The sequence below is a fragment of the Erythrolamprus reginae genome (genome assembly GCF_031021105.1).
Source record: "Erythrolamprus reginae isolate rEryReg1 chromosome 4 unlocalized genomic scaffold, rEryReg1.hap1 SUPER_4_unloc_2, whole genome shotgun sequence".
Taxonomy (NCBI): domain Eukaryota; kingdom Metazoa; phylum Chordata; class Lepidosauria; order Squamata; family Dipsadidae; genus Erythrolamprus; species Erythrolamprus reginae.
Genome location: NW_027248455.1, coordinates 38997 through 57717, shown reverse-complemented (window position 1 = coordinate 57717; position 18721 = coordinate 38997). Strand labels below are relative to the sequence as shown.

General features: G+C 42.8%; 1 pseudogene; it reads right to left on the bottom strand.

Moving 5' to 3' along the window:
* LOC139155221 (cilium assembly protein DZIP1-like) overlaps positions 1 to 18721 on the bottom strand; it is a 56096-nt pseudogene that overhangs the window by 13407 nt on the left and 23968 nt on the right.

Below are 18721 nucleotides of genomic sequence, written 5' to 3'. Positions count from 1 at the left end.
AGAATAGTGATGGACACTAATTGGCAAAAAAAGGAAGCCAAGCAATAGGAGAAGCTACTCTTCAAAGGGATCACAGAAACACTGAAGCTATCTGAAAATTGTAAGGTAAGACTTTTTGGGTCTTCTGGTAGAAGAAATATGACACTGCTCTCTTGTCTCGCGCTTTCTCATACAGACATATAATGTGAGAAGAATTAAGGCCACAAAAGCTTCAATTGGTCATGTTGATTACCTGTTTCATTCTCTGGAAGCTCCTCTATGGCAGAGGTCTCCAACCGCTGGTCCGCGGACCAGGACCGGCCCGTTGGGGTTTTTCAGCTGGTCCGCGGCGCCAGGGCCCCCTCGGCCTTTCCGCGCTGCCCACTGCCTGCCCGATCTGCACCCTCTGCTCCTCCGCCACCTCCTGCCTTTCACCGCAGCTCCTCCCGCACCCGGAACGCACGCCCTGCCCGCCTCACCTTTGCGAGAGCACTTTCGTCCCGGGCTCTCAGCAAGGGGGTTGTCGGAGAGGCGGGGGCGGCGAAGGTGATATTCAATGTCGGGGGCGCACGGGCGGTTGCGCGCGCTCCCTATCTCCCTGCTAGCCCACTCGGAATATTCAAAATAAGAAAAACCTTCGCCGGCAAAGGCTTTTCTTATTTTGAATATTCCAAGTGGGCTAGCAGGGAGATAGGGAGCGCGCGCAACCGCCCGTGCGCCCCCGACATTGAATATCACCTTCCGCCGGCCCCGCCTCTCCTGCAACCCCCTTGCTGAGAGCCCGGGACGAAAGTGCTCTCGACAAAGGTGAGACAGGCAGGGCGTGCGCGCGTCACCGCTGAGAAGAACGGAGAGAGAACGAGAGTGAGTGAGAGCAACAGACAGCAAGATAGAGAGAAAGTGAGAAAGAGAGAGTGAGAGAAGGGGGGGAGAGAAAGAAATAGCAAGAGAGAGAGAACAAGAGAGAGAAAGAGCGTGAGAAAGAAAACAAGAGAGAAAGAGTGAGAGAGAGAGAAAGCAAAAGAGACAGAAAGAAAACAAGAGAGAGAGAGAAGAGGAGAGAGAAAGAGGGGGAGAGAGAGAGAAAGAGAGAGGGGGAGAGAGAGAAAGAGAGGGAGAGGGAGAAAGAGAGAGGGAAAGGGGGGAGAGATAGCAAGAGAGGGAGAGAGAGAGAAAGAGAGAGGGAAAGGGGGAGAGAGGGGGTAGAGAGAGAGAGGGAGAGAGAGAGGAGATAAAGGAAGAGGAGAGAGAGAAAGGAAGAGAAAGAAAGAACGAGGGCTAGAAAGAGAGAGAGAGTGAGAGATGCTCAGTGAGCCTTTCTTTGAAGTTGCCTTTCTTTCTTTCTTTCTTTCTTTCTTTCTTTCTCTTTCTTGCTTTCTTTCTTGCTCTTTTTCTTTCTCTCTTTTACCTTCCCTTCCTCTATTTCTTCTTTTCTTTCTCCTTCCTACCTTCTTCCCTCCCTCCCTTCAGTCCTTCCTCTCTTACTCTCCCCTTTCATAAGTTTCCTTGCTTCCTTCCTCTGTTCCTGTCCCTTCCCTCTTTCTTTCTTTCTTTCCTTCCTTCTTTCCTTCCTTCCTTCCTTTCCTCCCTCCATTTCTTGCTTTCCTTTTCCTTCCTCCCTTCTTTCCTCCCTCATTCCCTTCTTTCACTCCTTCCTCTCTTACTCTCCCCTTTCACACCTTTCCTTGCTTCTTTGCACCCTTCTTCTGTTCCTGTACCTTCCCTCTTTCCTTCCTTCCTTCACACCCTCCGTCCATTCATTCACCCATTCCTCTCTTGATCGCCCCTTTTACGGCGCCGCTGACAGCTAGCTCCTCCCCCCACCGGGCCATGGAAAACTGGTCTAGCTTAAAGCCGGTCCCTGGTGCAAAAAAGGTTGGGGACCTCTGCTCTATGGGATCCAGCATGGGTACCAAAAGGGCCTCTTCTAATAACAAGGAAACACATGAATAGAAACAGAGACAAATAGACAGACAGTATAAAAACAGGTAAAGATAAAGCCCAGAGAATGAAAACAATTCAAAAAAGTACAGAAATGTACGCAAAAGTATCAGATGCATATTTATTTGGGGAGTAAAGCCCAATCAAATACAGAGGAGGTCTTATTTGGGCAAAACCCCTTGTTATAGCAAGCAAACAATTCAGGCAAAAAACTTGCTTTGTTCCTGAATATGCCTCAGAGGTAGAGCTGGGCCTTAAGAATAAACAAATCTGTTTATTCCCAGACCTTTTCTGAATATATTCTCCCTTTCTCTTACCAGAAAATCTATTCATTTCACTTCCTCCCCACCCTCTTCGTTTTCTCTTTGAGAATCATCCCGTTCCAAAAAAATCCTTATTTCTCCTTGAAGTGCTCCTGGCCAATCAGAAAAGCAATTAAATGTTACAAATGAAATATATCTCCAAATCCACCCACAGCTTTTTGCAAAAGTGGGTAATGGTTCTGGTAGGCATAGTAGCCCCTGAGAGCCCTACGTTACTCTTGCTCTCTCTAGCCTATCCATTTTCTGACGTCTCTTGCATATTTAGAAATCTCTTGAGATAAAACACATTTCAATTAGGTGATTTTTTAAAAAGGTCCTACTATTATAACTTTATTCAAGGTGCTTACCCCAGATTAATATAAACTAACCTTGGTCAGCAGATTCTGGACGCACTTTTGGTCTTACAGTTGGGAGAACGGACTGATTTTCTGCTTCAATTCCAAAATCTATTGAGCCAGCCACAAATTAATTTGATTACAACAGAATGTTATGTTCTCAGTTATAATAATAATAATAATAATAATAATAATAATAATAATAATAATAATAGATTTGTATGCCTCCCCTCTCCAAAAACTCCTTAAAATCCTTGATTTTAAATAGAAACAACTATTGTACAGAAAGAAAATGTCAGCAAGTTACATTTACATCAATTAATAAAATGAATGATCTTTCCAATATATTTCAGGAAAGATTAATTTTTAAAAATTGTTCCATTAGTTAAATTTAGTTGTTACTTATTATTATCCCAGAGGAAAATACCTAAGGATTTGCATGTCCATTACAGTAGCCTACCATGCATGGATGATCCGCTTGATTTGGGTTGAACATCAATGCGGACAGCAGTGGGATACAAATCTAAATAATAAATAAATAAATAAATAAATAGGTCCTGAAATTTTCACTGTAACAAAAATGTTAGAGGATGTGTCAATCTTCCCATTGCAATTAGCTACACGTATTTCTAAACAATGGGATATTTTCCCCCAGCAAAATCAGTTTTGTAATAATTATTAAAACTTTATTAAAACTTTGTAATAAAGTTTTTTAAAAGTATTTGTGGCATTTTAATTTATTTCTTCCTTAAAATTCCCACTCACCTTCAGATAACTTTGAGTTTTCTACTGGGATTTTTGAAGCCAGTTTTTCTATCTGAAATTACAGGGATAGAAAACAATGGATATCGATGTAGAAATGAGAATTTGCTTATGCATTGCTAGTTAAGAATCTGCCATTTTGACAAAGTAAGGCTTCTAGGTAAGTGCTAGGTGTTGATCAACATATGGGAAGCCAAAGGATGCACTTGCAATAACTCCTCTCTTCTTCAGATGAATTGGTCCTAACTGGTCCCAGACATAAAGACAAGCACATATAGTAGGTGGGAAAAAAGAGACTATTCCTTGCTATAATAAGCTCAATGTTGGCTCAATATAGTATTTCAAGTCTGGCCCTGTGGCATTTTGTCACAGCCAACTGCAATTATAAGCAGAGTCTCCTTCACAAATTAGTTCTGGTGACTTCATAGCCATAAGAGTTCCATCGAAATTCTGGCTTCTGAGTCCAGCTCCCTAAGTCCAAAATTTGCATTGCTCTTGTATGCACATTTACTTCCATTTTTCTAATCCTTTGAAAATCAATGCTCAGATGCAGCCTAAACCTGTATTCACCTTTCAGCACCCCTGCTCTATTGCTGACTTGCAGCCTACTAAAGGAACAAGAAACGCTGATTATAAGAACACAAAAAGAGAAGCATATAAAATATTTACTTGTGTAATTACTGGAATTGCATCCATAATTTTTTATATATAGAAAAAGGCCCTTTGCTCAAGCTCTGGCATTTTAGAATGCCACCATTACATGGAACAGACCTGATTTTTCTGGATAAGAATAAGATCATTTTGTTCTTGCAGCTTTTCTTCTAGTTCTTCTAACCTCTTCTCATAGAAAATGTTGCGCAATGATGCTTTATGCTTCTCAAATTCAGCTTTGAGCTAAACAGGTCAAATATGGAAAAGGTCTATTTAACTAGAAACATTCTGTTTATCTAATGCTATCTTATGTATCTTATTATATATTTATAATACAAAATTATTGGTCTAATTTTTCACCCTCCCATTGTTTTTTGATCATAAATATTAAAGGGCAGACTCCCTTCACTTTCAGCACTAGGAAAATAGAAATATATGCACTATGGAAAGTTAATTAAGATATTTCTCTTTTATGAAAAATAATTCAGATTTACGAAACACGCTTATTTTCTTATTCTAAGAAATTAATGGATTTCTTAGAAAATCCATTAATTTATTATACTTTTGTATTCTTTGGTATGGTTAGGCAATTTAGGGCCCTCCAGATAGTAACTAGAGAGTATAAGGGTGCCTATCCTATTCAACAGGTTTGTGATGACACATAGATGATTTTTGTAGCTGTCACAATCAACCATAACCATACAACTGCATTATGGGCATAAAGGACTATATGGTTTGCAGTTGTACTCTTTCAGAGGAAAAGACTGATATTCTGATACAAAATGACTTTTTTAACCACATCATTCCACATTTCAACATTTTGTAAAACTGGAAGCTAGAAAAAATAATGTAAGTATAAATTTTGTCAAAATATCTAAGTTTCCGTTGTTAGTGATTATCTTATAAACCATGAATATATCTATCTTCTAAACTATGAACACACAGAGACAAACACTTTTAACCTACATTTTCTATACTTCTTTTAACCTTTGTCATATGTAAAGCACTTCTGTCAGGGAACATATTTCTTCATTGGAATTCTTGGCTTTACCAGTTCAAATGTTCAGAGAGAAATCTGAATGTAACTAAAGAATTTCAAAGTAATTCTCGTCATAGCATACTTCTTGCACGCTGTAGCTTATTTTTCAACCAAAGAACTGAATGTGAAGACTTCATGAAAGTTACTCAGCATGGGAATCAGTGAAATTTTACATAAAGTGGATTTTAAATAGTCCTTCTGAATGGTTTGCTATGTTTTCCTTTTTGGGGGGTATATTTATTTCTAAATAATAAATTTAGAAATAAATTTAAATTTTATTTATTTCTAAATAAAAAAATTTCTAGGAAATTTTCATTCAGGTTTACCTGGCACTTTTCACGTTCATGTTCTTGCTGAAGAATTTGTACCTTAGAAGCCCAAATAACTTCCTACATAAAACAAAAACAATATTTTGAACAATGTCTTAACTTTATATTGCTGAATTTTGTTTCATTGAAATCCAAGTTATCAACTTGTGTCTAACTCACAATATAAATAAAATCCCAATCTAAACTGCTGCACCAGAAAAGCAGCCATGGAGATTAAAAGCTGGTGGTACTGGCATAACATCATTATTTCTTACACTACATTACCATTAAGAAGGTGAACATGTTGTGGCAGTGATTAAGCAAGTCCACATTGCTTATACCAGGAAAGTATATTTAAACGGGTTATCTGAGACTAAAATCACACTGTGAAATTACTTTTGCTTTCTGTGCCCAAGATGGGTGCCTAGATCATGATCATATTGGAGCCACTGAACCAGTTAGGTTTGAGACCACAATAGACATTATGAACTAATTTAGCTTGTAATTTTAATGTCTGGGATCTTACTAATAATGCTCTGAGGTTCCAGAATCAAATTCCAAACATCTGTTGAAAACCTTTTTTTTTTTTTTTGGGGCGAGTGGCAAGGTAAGGGTATCCCAGAAGAATGGCATTAAGGAGAAGGAATCTCCATTCAGATGAAAGATGACCAACATTATGTCCAGGTATACATACACTCTAGCACAAGACAGAAAGCTGAAACCACTTTTTACCAATTTAAAGTAAATTTAAATTGGTAAAATTTAATTTTTTACCAATTTATAGCGCAAAATAGTCTGAATCTGGAAGGAAATGCATTAACTTAACCTGAACATTCCTGAGAGATCTAATTCTACCTTCACTTGGCCAAGTCTCCAAATGAATCGTGATCTCAATCATCCCCAACCCATGTGCTCATTCTTGGCTTTGTTGGGAACTGATTGGAAAGGTGTTCAACTTACAGGGACATGAGGGAATACCAAATGCACATAAATTCAGTCTCCCTATTTAATTCGAGACAATGATGAATCCGCATATAGACGGGAAGTTGAACAACTATCCTTGTGGTGTGACCAGAACAATCTAGAACTGAACACACTCAAAACGGTAGAAATGGTGGTAGACTTAGGAGAAACCCTTCCACCCTTCCACCTCTCACAATACTAGACAGCACAGTATCAACAGTAGAGACCAGCGTTCCCCGTACGCTGCGCGCGTGAGCACGCGTGCACCCCAAAATACTCCCCCACGCACCCTTTTCCACGGGCGTGCACTCCCCATCCCCCTGCCAGCCCGCGGGGGGGCGGGGAGGCGCCAGCAGGAGAAGGAAAGGGAGCCGCGGCCGCCCCTGCCTCCCCACCGTGCCTCCGGCCCCCTCGTGCCCCTGACCTCTCGGCGGTGCCCCCCACCCCCCCGATCCGCCTCCTCTCCTCCTCTTCCGCCAAAAGAAAAGCGCAGAAGCTGCCTGCTTGAGCCTCCCGTTGCTGCACCCCGCTTCGCCCTGCCTGTCATCCTGGACCTCCGTTGTGTTTTCAGGGGGGAGCGGCGGGAAAGCCCTGTGCCGGCCAGGAAAGCCGGCTTTCCGGGAAAGCAGCGCACCTTTTAAACATGCTGTTTTCCTGCAACTCTTTCCTCGGGGGGGGGGGGAGTGGCCTCCTCCCCCCCCGGCCCAGGAAAGAGTTGCAGGAAAGCAGCGCATTTGAAAAGCGCGCTGCTTTCCCGGAAAGCCGGCTTCCCTGGCCGGCACAGGGCTTTACTGCCGCTCCCTCCTGAAAACACAACGGAGGTCCAGGATGACAGGCAGGGCAGAGTGGAGCAACAGGAGGCTCAAGCTGGTGGCGGCAGACCTCCGTTGTGTTTTCGGCTGGGGGGGGACAGGAGGACCTTCCTGGCTTTCCCGGGCAGCTGGCTTGAGCCTTGTGCCGGTCAGCAAAGACGGCTGCCCGCCGGAGACGTGGAGAGAAAGAAGGGAAAGAGAGGGAGGGAAAGAGGAGAGGAAAGAAGGAGGGAGGGAGGGAAGGAAGGGAGAGAAAAGTGAATGAGAGGGAGAGAGAAAGGGAGGAAGAGAGGAAGGAAGGAAGAGATAAATATAGAGGGAGAGAGGAAGAGAGGGAGGGGAAGAGGGGAAGGAAGGAAAAGAGAGAGAGAAAGAGAAAAAAGTGGAAGAGAGAAGGAAAGAAAGGAAGGGAGAGAGAGAGTGAGAGAGGGTGATAGAGAGGAAGAAAGCAAGAGAGAGAGAGAGGAGAAGGAATAGAGAGGGAGAGAGAAATGATAGAAAAAAGGGGAGAAAAAAGAGAAATGAGAAAATGATTGAGGCAGAGAATGACAGGAAAGAGAGAGAAACAGAGAGAGAAGTGACTCTTGATTTAAAGCATATGGTAAAAGCACTTAAATAACAGAGAAAAAAAACCTCAGCCCTCACCTGTTTTTATTAATACAGTGGAACCTCAAGATACGAACTTAATTGGTTCCAGGGGGAGGTTCGTAAGACGAAAGGTTCGTAAGACGAAACATTGTTTCCCATAGGAAACAATGTAAAGTCAATTAATCCGTGCAACAACAAAAAAAACCCGCAAAAAAACGCTGCTGCCCGGCTGTCACCTTTTAAAACAGCGGGGGGGGGGGGGTCCCAGCAGCCTCCTGAACCCGAACGCCAAGCCCGAACTTCCGGGTTCGGCGTTGGGAGGCTGCTGAGAAGCCCCTCGGCTGTTTTAAAAGGTGACAGCCGGGCGGCGGGGCTTCTCAGCGAACGTTCGGGTTTAGGAGGCTGCTTTGAGGAGGCGGGGAAGCCTCTTGCAGCAGCTGCCACAGCCGCCGGTTTCCCCGCCGCTCGCCCGTCCGCCCAGGATGCTGACCTGCTGCCTCGCGGGGAAGCCGGGCAAGAGCGATCTTCTGCCGGCCATGGGCGAGCGGCGGGGAGTCGCCCATGGCCGGCAGAAGATCGCTCTTGTCCGGCTTCCCCCAAAGCATGTTTGCTGCCACACGATTTAGCCAGGACAGGAACGAAGTGACGTGGAGGAATGGGGAGCTGAAACTGGGCGGTTTCAGCTTTCCATCCCTCCACGTCACTTCGCCGCTAAATCGTGTGCCAGCAAACATGCTTTGGGGGTTTGGCTGGGGGGGAGAAGTAGGACCTTCCTAACTCCCTCCCCCCCAGCCAAAACGCCAAAGCCTGTTTGCTGCCACACGATTTAGCCAGGACAGGAGCGAAGTGACGTGGAGTAATGGGGAGCTGAAACCGCCCGCGCCGCTTCGCAGCTGTCTCCTGAAGTCAAACGCTAAAGCCGAACTTCCGCGTTCGGCTTCGGGAGACAGCTGCGAAGCGGCGCGGGTGTTTTAAAAGGTCGCAGCCGGCCTGGGGGGCTTCCCAGCAACCTCCCGAACCGAACCCGGGGTTCAGCAAAATTTTGCCTCTTCTTACGAACTTTGTTCGAGTTACGAACCGGCGTTCGGGAGGCTTCTGGGAAGCCCCACCGCCCGGCTGTTACCTTTTAAAACAGCCGCGCGGCTTCCCAGCAGTCTCCGAATGCCAGTTTGTAACCCGAAAAAAGTTCGTAAGAAGAGGCAAAATTTTGCTGAACCCCGGGTTCGTATCACAAGTTGTTCGTAAGACGAGGGGTTCGTATCTTGAGGTACCACTGTAGTTATGTTTTTGGATTTGCTGGTTTAGTTTTAATAGTAATAGAGTTTTGTTTTGTTTTATTATTAATTTCTTTTAATAAAAAAGAAGGGATTTATTATTTTTATTTATTTATTTACCGTATATACTCGAGTATAAGCCGACCCGAGTATAAGCCGAAGGCACCAGTTTTTGCCACAAACACCTGGGAAAACTTATTGACCCGAGTATAAGCCGAGGTTAGAAAATGCAGTGGCTACTGGTAACTTATAAAAATGGAAACCAATAAAATTACATTAATTGAGACATCAGTAGATTAAATGTTTTAGAATATTTATTTTAAAGAAAACCAAAATTAGCTCTGTAAATTTAAAAGAGGGTAAACGAAAGCAATCTGGTAATAACAATAAATTAAAAAGTAAAAAAAGTAGCTCAATCAGCAACCAAGCTAAAACCTATTTCTAACCCTAACCCAGGGCTCTTTAAACTTGACAGTTTTAAGACTAGTGGACTTCAACTCCCAGAATTCCTGCACGAGCCATGCTACCTCAGGAGTAGGGGTTGAAGTCCACAAGCCTTAATCTTTCCAGATTTGAAGACTTGCATTTCTAACCCTAACCCAGGGGTCTTTAAACTTGACAGTTTAAGACTAGTGGACTTCAACTCCCAGAAGTCCTGCACCAGCCATGATACTTCAGGAGTAGGAGTTGAAGTCCACAAGCCTTAATCTTTCCAGGTTTGAAGACTCTTGCATTTTTAACCCTAAGGTCTTTAAACTTGAGTTTTTAGAAGCCTGGAGAGAGTTCATGCTGTTTTCACCCCCCCTCTTTAGCTTGCTGGCTCGTTGGCTGGATCTCCCACCCCTGATCCTCCCTCCTCCTTGTCTCCCTTTATTGCCCCATGTGTTGTGCAGGGAAGCAGATTTGCTAAAGAGATCCACTTGGTACGGCAGCAGGGGAAGGAGGAGAAGGAGGAAAGAGCTGCCCTCCTCCTCCTTCTCCTCCTTCCCCTGCTGCCGTACCAAGTGGATCTCTTTAACAAATCTTCTTCTCTCTCCGGCTGGAGGCTTCTAAAGCCTGGAGAGAGTTCATGCCATCCCGTTCCCCCCGCCCACTTTAGCTTGCTGACTCTCTCCTCCGTCTCCCTTTATTGCCTCATGTGTTGTGCAGGGAAACAGATTGGCTAAAGAGATCCACTTGGGACTGCAACAGGGAAATGAGGCGGAGGAGAGCCAGAATAGCCCACAGCCGCGGAGGAGGAGGAAAGGAAAGAGCTGTCCTCCTCCTCTTTCTCCTCCTTCCCCTACTGCCGTACCAAGTCGATCTCTGTAACAAATCTGCTTCTCTCTCCGGCTGGAGGCTTCTAAATCCTGGAGAGAGTTCATGCCGTCCCCGTCCTCCCCGTTTAGCTTGCTGGCGGGGCGCCCTCTTGTGGTGATTCGGCGCCCTCTTGTGGTGACTCGAGTATAAGCCGAGGTCGGGTTTTTCAGCCCATTTTGGGGGCTGAAAAACTCGGCTTATACTCGAGTATATACTGTATTTATTTATGTATTTATGTATTTATTTATTTATAATTCCATGCCGCCCAGTCCCAATGGCACTGCTGCTCAGACACTATACTTTTCTGCCCACCCCGTAATTGGTAGAGACCTTGAAATTTCTAGGTTCTATTATATCTCAAGACCTAAAATGGTCACCTAACATAAAAAACATCATAAAAAAAGCATAACAAAGAATGTTCTTTCTGCGCCGGCTCAGGAAGCTCAAACTGCCCAAGGAGCTGCTGATACAGTTCTACAGAGGAATCATTGAGTCTGTCATCTGCACCTCTCTAACTGTCTGGTTTGGTGCTGCAACTCAACAGGACCGACACAGACTTCAGAGGACAATCAGAACTGCAGAAAAAGCAATTGCTGCCAACCTGCCTTCCATTGAGGACCTGTATACTGCACGAGTCAAAAAGGGGTCGGGGAAAATATTTACTGACCCCTCACATCCTGGACACAAACTATTTCAACTCCTACCCTCAAAACGTCGCTACAGAGCACTGCACACCAAGACAACTAGACACAAGAACAGTTTTTTTCCGAACGCCATCACTCTACTAAACAAATAATTCCCTCAACACTGTCAGACTTTCTACTAAATCTGCACTTCTATTCTACTAGTTTTTCTCATCATTCCTATCACCCATTTCCTCCCATGTTGACTGTATGACTGTAACTTGTAGCTTATATCCTAAGATTTTTATTAATATTGCTTCTTTCTTGCTTATTTGACCCCTATGACAATCATTAAGTGTTGTACCACATGATTCTTGACAAATGTATATTTTATTTTATGTACGCTGAGAGCATATGCACCAAGACAAATTCCTTGTGTGTCCAATCACACTTGGCCAATAAAATTCTATTTTATTCTATTCTATTAATCCAGATACCTGGGGCCTGGAGTCTGAAGTTAGTGCCTGACATTTGTATTAAATTACCTGCTTTTCAAGATGATGTATTACATTCTGCTTTTCAAGATGATGTATTACATTCTGCTTTTCAAGATCATGCATTACTTTCTGATGGTCCATAGCCATCCGATGTTTCTCATCTGTTAATTCAAGGGTATCCTTTAAAGTGCCTAAATTGGATTTCGGATGTTGGTTGGACTTTTGTATCTCTAGCAAATGCTAATTGGGAAACAACAGCAGCAATCAAAGAAAATTCAAAGTTCTCTTTGGAAAAATAAATAAGCTGGCATATTCTACTAGAAAATGCTTCTAAAAGGTAAAGTATTTTTTGCAATGCCCACCAACCCCCCAAAATCCAGTGATTTTCTTGAACTCTAATTACTTAAATAATAAACCACCCCAAATATAACATACAATTATTTGTTGTTAAGTTCAAAGGAATACATGCTCAACTCACTTTCAGAACCTTTTTAGAAAAGTAATGAATATATGGAGCAAAAGGGGAAGGGAAGCGATAGCCCTCCAGGGGTGAAATCCATTTTTTTTACTGCCGTTTGTGGGCGTGGCTTGCTGGGCATGATGTGACTTGGTGGGCGTGGTAGGGGAAGGATAATGCAAAATCTCCATTCTCACCACTTTCCAGGGAAAGGATACTGCAAAATTCCAATTCCCACCCCACTTCTGGGGGAAAAATATTGCAAAATCTCTATTCCCACCCCACTCTGGGGCCAGACAAATGTGGTATTTGCCGGTTCTCAAAATGTCCACTACTGCTTCTACGAACTACCCAAAATTTCCGCTACCAGTTCTGAAGAACCTGTCGGAACCTGCTGGATTTCATTCTCAGTAGCCCTCCCAATTGAAGAGACTCTGATGGACAATTTTAGCAGCTGCAGATGAAATACTCCTCGGCTTGAACATAGCAGAAATGGGGGTACAGTGGGAAAGGAAGGAATTTGTGACAACCAGTAAGCTCAGGTTTTTATAAAGTTCTACGCCTTTTCCAATATTTAAAATATAAATCATAATAAACTGCAACAGAATATACCATCCAATTTCTCAGCTACTTACATTTTGTAATTCTGAATTTTTTGCAGTTAATTCTTTAACTTCCTTCATAAACACCTCCTCTTTGGATCGGTGATCTTCATATACCTGAAATTGAATGAAAAAGCTATTTTAATTAGTTAAAAATTAACCAAGAATTGTAATCAAGATTTAAACAAATTATTAATAAAAGAAACAGGTTTTCAAATAGAAAAAAAAATTAAATATCTAGGGATTTGGTTTACGACAAGGTATTCTTCACTGAAAGAACTAAATTATATGAAATTATTAACAAAAACAAAAGAAGATTTAGAAAAATGGTCAAAGTTAAATTTATCCTTAATGGGAAGGATCAATACAATAAAGTCTAATATACTTCCAAGGTGGCTCTATCTCTTCCAAACAGCACCAATACAATTAAACAAATCGTTCTTTGCTAAAATAAATAAAATAATTTCTAAATTTATCTGGTGCAATAAAAAACCAAGAATAAACATGAAAGCCCTACAAGATTTAAGAACAAGAGGAGGATTCGGTTTACCCAACTTAGAAATATACCACCAAGCCACTAAATTACTATGGATTAAAGAATGGGTCAACCTTGAAAATCCTAGAATTCTAACAATAGAAGGCCATGATATAAATGAAGGATGGCACGCACATTTGTGGGAAAAAGAACATTCAAAACATTCTCACTTTAAACAACACCAAATTCGGAATACACTATTGACACACTGGCGGAAAGTCAGGAAAAAACACTATAATGAAATACCCAGATGGCTATCCACTCTAGAAGCTCAAATTCATCCAAATATAATAAGCCAAGAACAAAAAATAACCTACGAAGTCCTATTAAATACTAAAGGAAGTCTTAAAACTAGAGAAAGACTTAAAGAGGAAGGCATAGTAATAGATTGGCTTCCATATTACCAAATTCAAAGCAGATATAAAAGGGACTTGGTAAAATTTGGAATATGTAATAAACAAAATGAAATAGACAAAATATTGACAGGATCTGACAAAAAATTTATAACCAAAATGTATATTTATCTATTAAACTATGAAAACATCGAAGAAATTGTTAAACCTAACATGATATCTTAGATGACTAACTTTGGATATGCAATTCAGCTAGAAGACTGGGAAAAACTATGGTCAGTTAATTATAAGATGACTTTGTCAACACCATATAAAGAAAATCTTTATAAAATGTTCTTCCGATGGCATTATGCGCCAGCACGCCTAGCCAAAATGAATGTAAACATTAGTAACAAATGTTGGAAGTGTAAAAAAGAAGTGGGAACATACTACCACATATGGTGGCAATGTAACGAAGCAAAAAAATTTTGGATTCAAATTAGGGCATGGATGGAAGAAATATTGGGCTATAAAATTGAAATAAAATCGGAAATGTATTTATTAGGCATAATTAGAGGCAAACATAGCAAAGAAAATTACTACTTAATAAATCACTTACTTACTGCTGCAAGATTAGCATATGCACAAGTCTGGAAACAAGATAAGATTCCAAACAAAGAAACGGTAATTAAAAAAATATTAGACTGCGCCAAATTTAGCAAATTAACATACGAAATTCAAAACCAACAAAATAAGGACTATTACAAAGTGTGGGAAAAAATTTACAACTGGGTGGAAATTAAGAAAAAGGTATAGTAAATAGAATTGTTAAAAAATAAATCTTGTAAATATATCAAGTGTAAATGTTTAATGTTGTATTGTTTGATGTCTAAATGTTTGTAAGTCATATAAAATAAAATAAAAATATTTAAAAAAAGAAAAAAGAAAAAGCTATTTTAAGAATTTCAGAAAGTCCTTTTCTACAAATTCCTGTATTTTGATCATGCTTATTCCAAACCAATGAAACCTTAACATTAATTAATGTGATGTGTGGATTGCAAAATATTCCAATCTAACTAGACCAGAGGATTACTGATCAGTGAAATAGGTTTGTAGGAAGAGATAATGGAAATGATAATGTATGAAAATGTATATTGTACAAATGTATATTGTATGCCGCCCCTCTCCGAATCTGCGGAGAGGGACGGCATAGAAATCCAATAAATAATAATAATAATAATAATAATAATAATAATAATAATAATAATAATAATAATAATCCTTTTCACCTGACTCTTTATTAGAACAAGTTTTTGATAAAATCTATTGGCAGGATAGACAATTCTGTGAAATTTCCCAAAGAACATTAAAAAAGGGTGCAGATTTTATATGCAACCATCATGTCTAAATCATCTTTTTCAATCTACATTTAAACATAAAGTGCAAAAGTACCAAACAAGGCAAGTCATTTTCTTCTTTGAATGTTGATACTAGTTTAGACTTATAATCTTAATTAGTAATGGATTATTGGATGGCATCTTAAAACTGAGCCTTACAGAATGTGCCCTATCTTAGTCAGTTCGACCATATGGGCATGTCGCCTTACAGAATGTGCCCTACCTTAGTCAGTTCGACCATATGGGCATGTCGCTCAGCTTCTAATTGAGACCTGGTAACTTGTAACTGCTCCTTTAGTTGGCTGATCTCCTCCTGCAGTTTATCAGTCTGATCTGCTTTAAAGAACGTATAATGGTGATAGTGCCCATTAATATACTTCAGATAAATTTGTTTCTACTTACACAGACATTTGAAGCATTGTTTCTTCCTGTGGATTATAATACCAAGTTCTTCATCAGTACATTACCATCTAAAGCAGAGGTCCCCAACCTTTTTTGCACCAGGGACCGGCTTTCAGCTAGACCAGTTTTCCATGGCCCGGTGGGGGGGGGGGGAGCTAGCTGTCAGCGGCGCCGTAAAAGGGGCGATCAAGAGAGGAATGGGTGAATGAATGGACGGAGGGTGGGAAGGAAGGAAGGAAAGAGGGAAGGTACAGGAACAGAAGAAGGGTGCAAAGAAGCAAAGAAAGGTGTGAAAGGGGAGAGTAAGAGAGGAAGGAGTGAAAGAAGGGAATGAGGGAGGAAAGAAGGGAGGAAGGAAAAGGAAAGCAAGAAATAGAGGGAGGAAAGGAAGGGAGGAAAGGAAGGAAGGAAGGAAGAAGGAAAGAGGGAAGGGACAGGAACAGAGGAAGGAAGCAAGGAAACTTATGAAAGGGGAGAGTAAGAGAGGAAGGACTGGAGGGAGGGAGGGAAGAAGGTAGGAAGGAGAAAGAAAAGAAATAGAGGAAGGAAAGGTAAAAGAGAGAAAGAAAAAGAGAAAGAAAGAAAGAAAGAAAGAGAAAGAAAGAAAGAAAGAAAGAAAGAAAGAAAGGCAACTTCAAAGAAAGGCTCACTGAGCATCTCTCACTCTCTCTCTCTTTCTATCCCTCTTTCTTTCTTTCTCTTCCTTTCTCTCTCTCCTCTTCCTTTATCTCCTCTTTCTCTCCCCCCTCTCTCCCCCTTTCCCTCTCTCTTTCTCTCTCCCTCTCTTGCTATCTCTCCCCCTTTCCCTCTCTTTCTCCCTCTCTTTCTCTCTCTCCCCCCTCTCTCTTTCTCTCTCTCTCCCCCTCTTTCTCTCTCTTCTTCTCACTTTCTCTCTCTTGTTTTCTTTCTGTCTCTTTTGCTTTCTCTCTCTCTCACTCTTTCTCTCTTGTTTTGTTTCTCACGCTCTTTCTCTCTCTTGTTCTCTCTCTCTTGCTATCTCTTTCTCTCCCCCCCTTTCTCTCACTCTCTCTTTCTCACTTTCTCTCTATCTTGCTGTCTGTTGCTTTCACTCACTCTCGTTCTCTCTCCGTTCTTCTCAGCGGTGACGCGCGCACGCCCTGCCCGCCTCACATTTGCCGAGAGGACTTTCGCCCCGGGCTCTCAGCAAGGGGGTTTGCATGAGAGGCGGGGCCGGCGGAAGGTGATATTCAATGTCGGGGGTGCACGGGCGGTTTTGCGCGCGCTTCCTATCTCCCTGCTAGCCCACTCGGAGTACGTATTCAAAATAAGAAAAGCCTTTGCCGGCGAAGAAAAGCCTTCACGGCTCTTCAGACATCCACCTTATGGCAACAAAGCTCCGATGGATGGGAGCCGTGGGTACAAAAATCCGATAAAACTATGTCTTGTGACCTTCGGCCATGGTGATAGGAGTGCATTGACTTCCTCGGCTCCCGGGGTTGGAAACCGGGAGAAGAACCTTTGTACCTGGTGGTTGTGCTGTGAGGCGAACAAGTCGACTACTGGAATGCTGTAACGGTGAACTATCTGCTGGAACACCTCTGGGTTCAGAGATCATTCCCCCAGGTCTATCGTTGTGCGGCTTAGCCAGTCCGCCTGCGTATTGTCCACTCCTGAAATGTGTTCTGCACGAATCGAGGCCAGGTGTATCTCTGCCCATGACATTAGAGCGTGTGCTTCCTGCATCAGGCAGTCTGATCGTGTACCTCCCTGGGGATTCACGTGGGCTCTTGTTGCCATGTTGTCCGTCATTATCAGGACGTGCTGACCAGCTACGGTATCCGAGAACGTCTGTAACACTCTGAAAACCGCCCATAGCTCCAGAAGGTTGATGTTGGGATCTGCCAAGTCCTTTGTTGACCATCTGCCCTGGGCAACCTGGAATCCGGAGTGAGCTCCCCAGCCGGACAGGTTTGCGTCCGTAGTGATGGTCACCTCCTGGTGGAAGAGGAAGGGAGAGCCCCTGGTTATGGCAGGAGATGTCCACCAAAGGAAGGAGAGGCGAACTGCTGTGGTCAGGTTCACTTGGTGTTTGGAGTTGCTTAGTCGAGCTCTTTGGAATGGGAGTAGAAGCCACTGTAGAGGGTGAGCATGTATCTGAGGCCACGGTACTATGTTTATGCATGAAATGAACACACCTAGTAATTGTGATAGGTGCGCCCAGGGAATCTTAGTGCGGTGTGTTATTGAGTGTATCAGTGTTATTATCTTCTGCTGTCTCTCTGATGATAGGAAGACCATGCCTGTTGAAGAATCTATTGTAGTGCCTAGATGGAGCAGGCACTTGGTTGGTTGCAGGTGGCTTTTGTCGTAGTTGATTGTAAAACCTGCTCTCTCCAGGGAGTCCATTGTTAGGGTCAGGTCCTGTTTGGCCTGTTGAGGGTCTCTGGAAAGAATGATTATGTCGTCTAGATAAGCTAGAAGACGTATGGAGCGCGTTCTGAGGCTGGCTGTTAAGGCATCTAGAAGTTTGGTGAAGGCCCTGGGAGCCGAGGAAAGGCCGAAGGGCATGGCCTTGTATTGGAAATGTTGGTCCTGAAGGCAGAAACGTAGAAATTGATGGTGATGTGGATGGACCGGAACGTGTAGATACGCTTCCTTCAGGTCGATGGAGGTCATCCAATCCTGATGACAATAGATGCCAGAATGGTATGTAACGAATGCATCTTGAACCTCTGATACCGGATGCAAATGTTCAGTTGTCTGAGGTTCAAAATTAGGAGGCATCCGCCGGAGGACTTGGGGACTATGAATACTATGGAGTAGAACCCTTGACCTCTCTGGTCTGTCGGAACTGGTTCTATTGCCCCAATGTCCAAGAGATACTGGACCTCCTGGAAAATAAGAGATCGCTTTTGCGGATGAAGTAAAGTCGGGCATCGTATGAATCTGTTTAGAGGAATTTGCCAAAAGTTTATTCGCAGGCCTTGTTCCACAGTCTCTAAGGCCCATGTGTCGGTGGATATGGATTCCCAAAATTCAGTGAAGAATTGCAGGCGACCACCGATGGGCGGATCGAGGGAGGAGTCATTTTTGCTTGCGATAACCTCCTCTGTTGGATCTGCGAGGTTGTTGAAACTGGCGGTTCCTGTCCCCATAGCCCCCTCGGTCAGCTCGGTAAAATGGTTGGGTGTAAGTCCCCTGTCCATAGGCCCATGCAACTGGGGACAAAGTTGAGGAGGGTTCCGATCGAAAGGGCTGTCTACGGAAGTATGGCGCCCCTCGTCTGTCTTGCCTTCTTGCCGACATTGGTAACACTTTCTTCTTATCTCTGTCCTCAATCAGGACAGAGTCTAATGACTCACCAAAGAGCTTAGAACCTTGATAAGGAGCTGTAGCTAGACGCCATTTTGATTTCACGTCTGCCTGCCATGAACGAAGCCAAAGCAGGCGTCGAGCTGAGAGGTTAGTTGCCATTGCTTGAGATGAAAATCTTGCTGCCGCCAAGGTGGCATCTGCAGAAAACTCAGCAGTGGCGATGAGCTTGTTGATGTCTTGGCGAAGACGGGTGTCCTCTGGGCCAAGTCTGGGGAGTATATCCTAGAGCCACAGGATGGAGGCCCTATTAAAGAAGGATGCAGCCA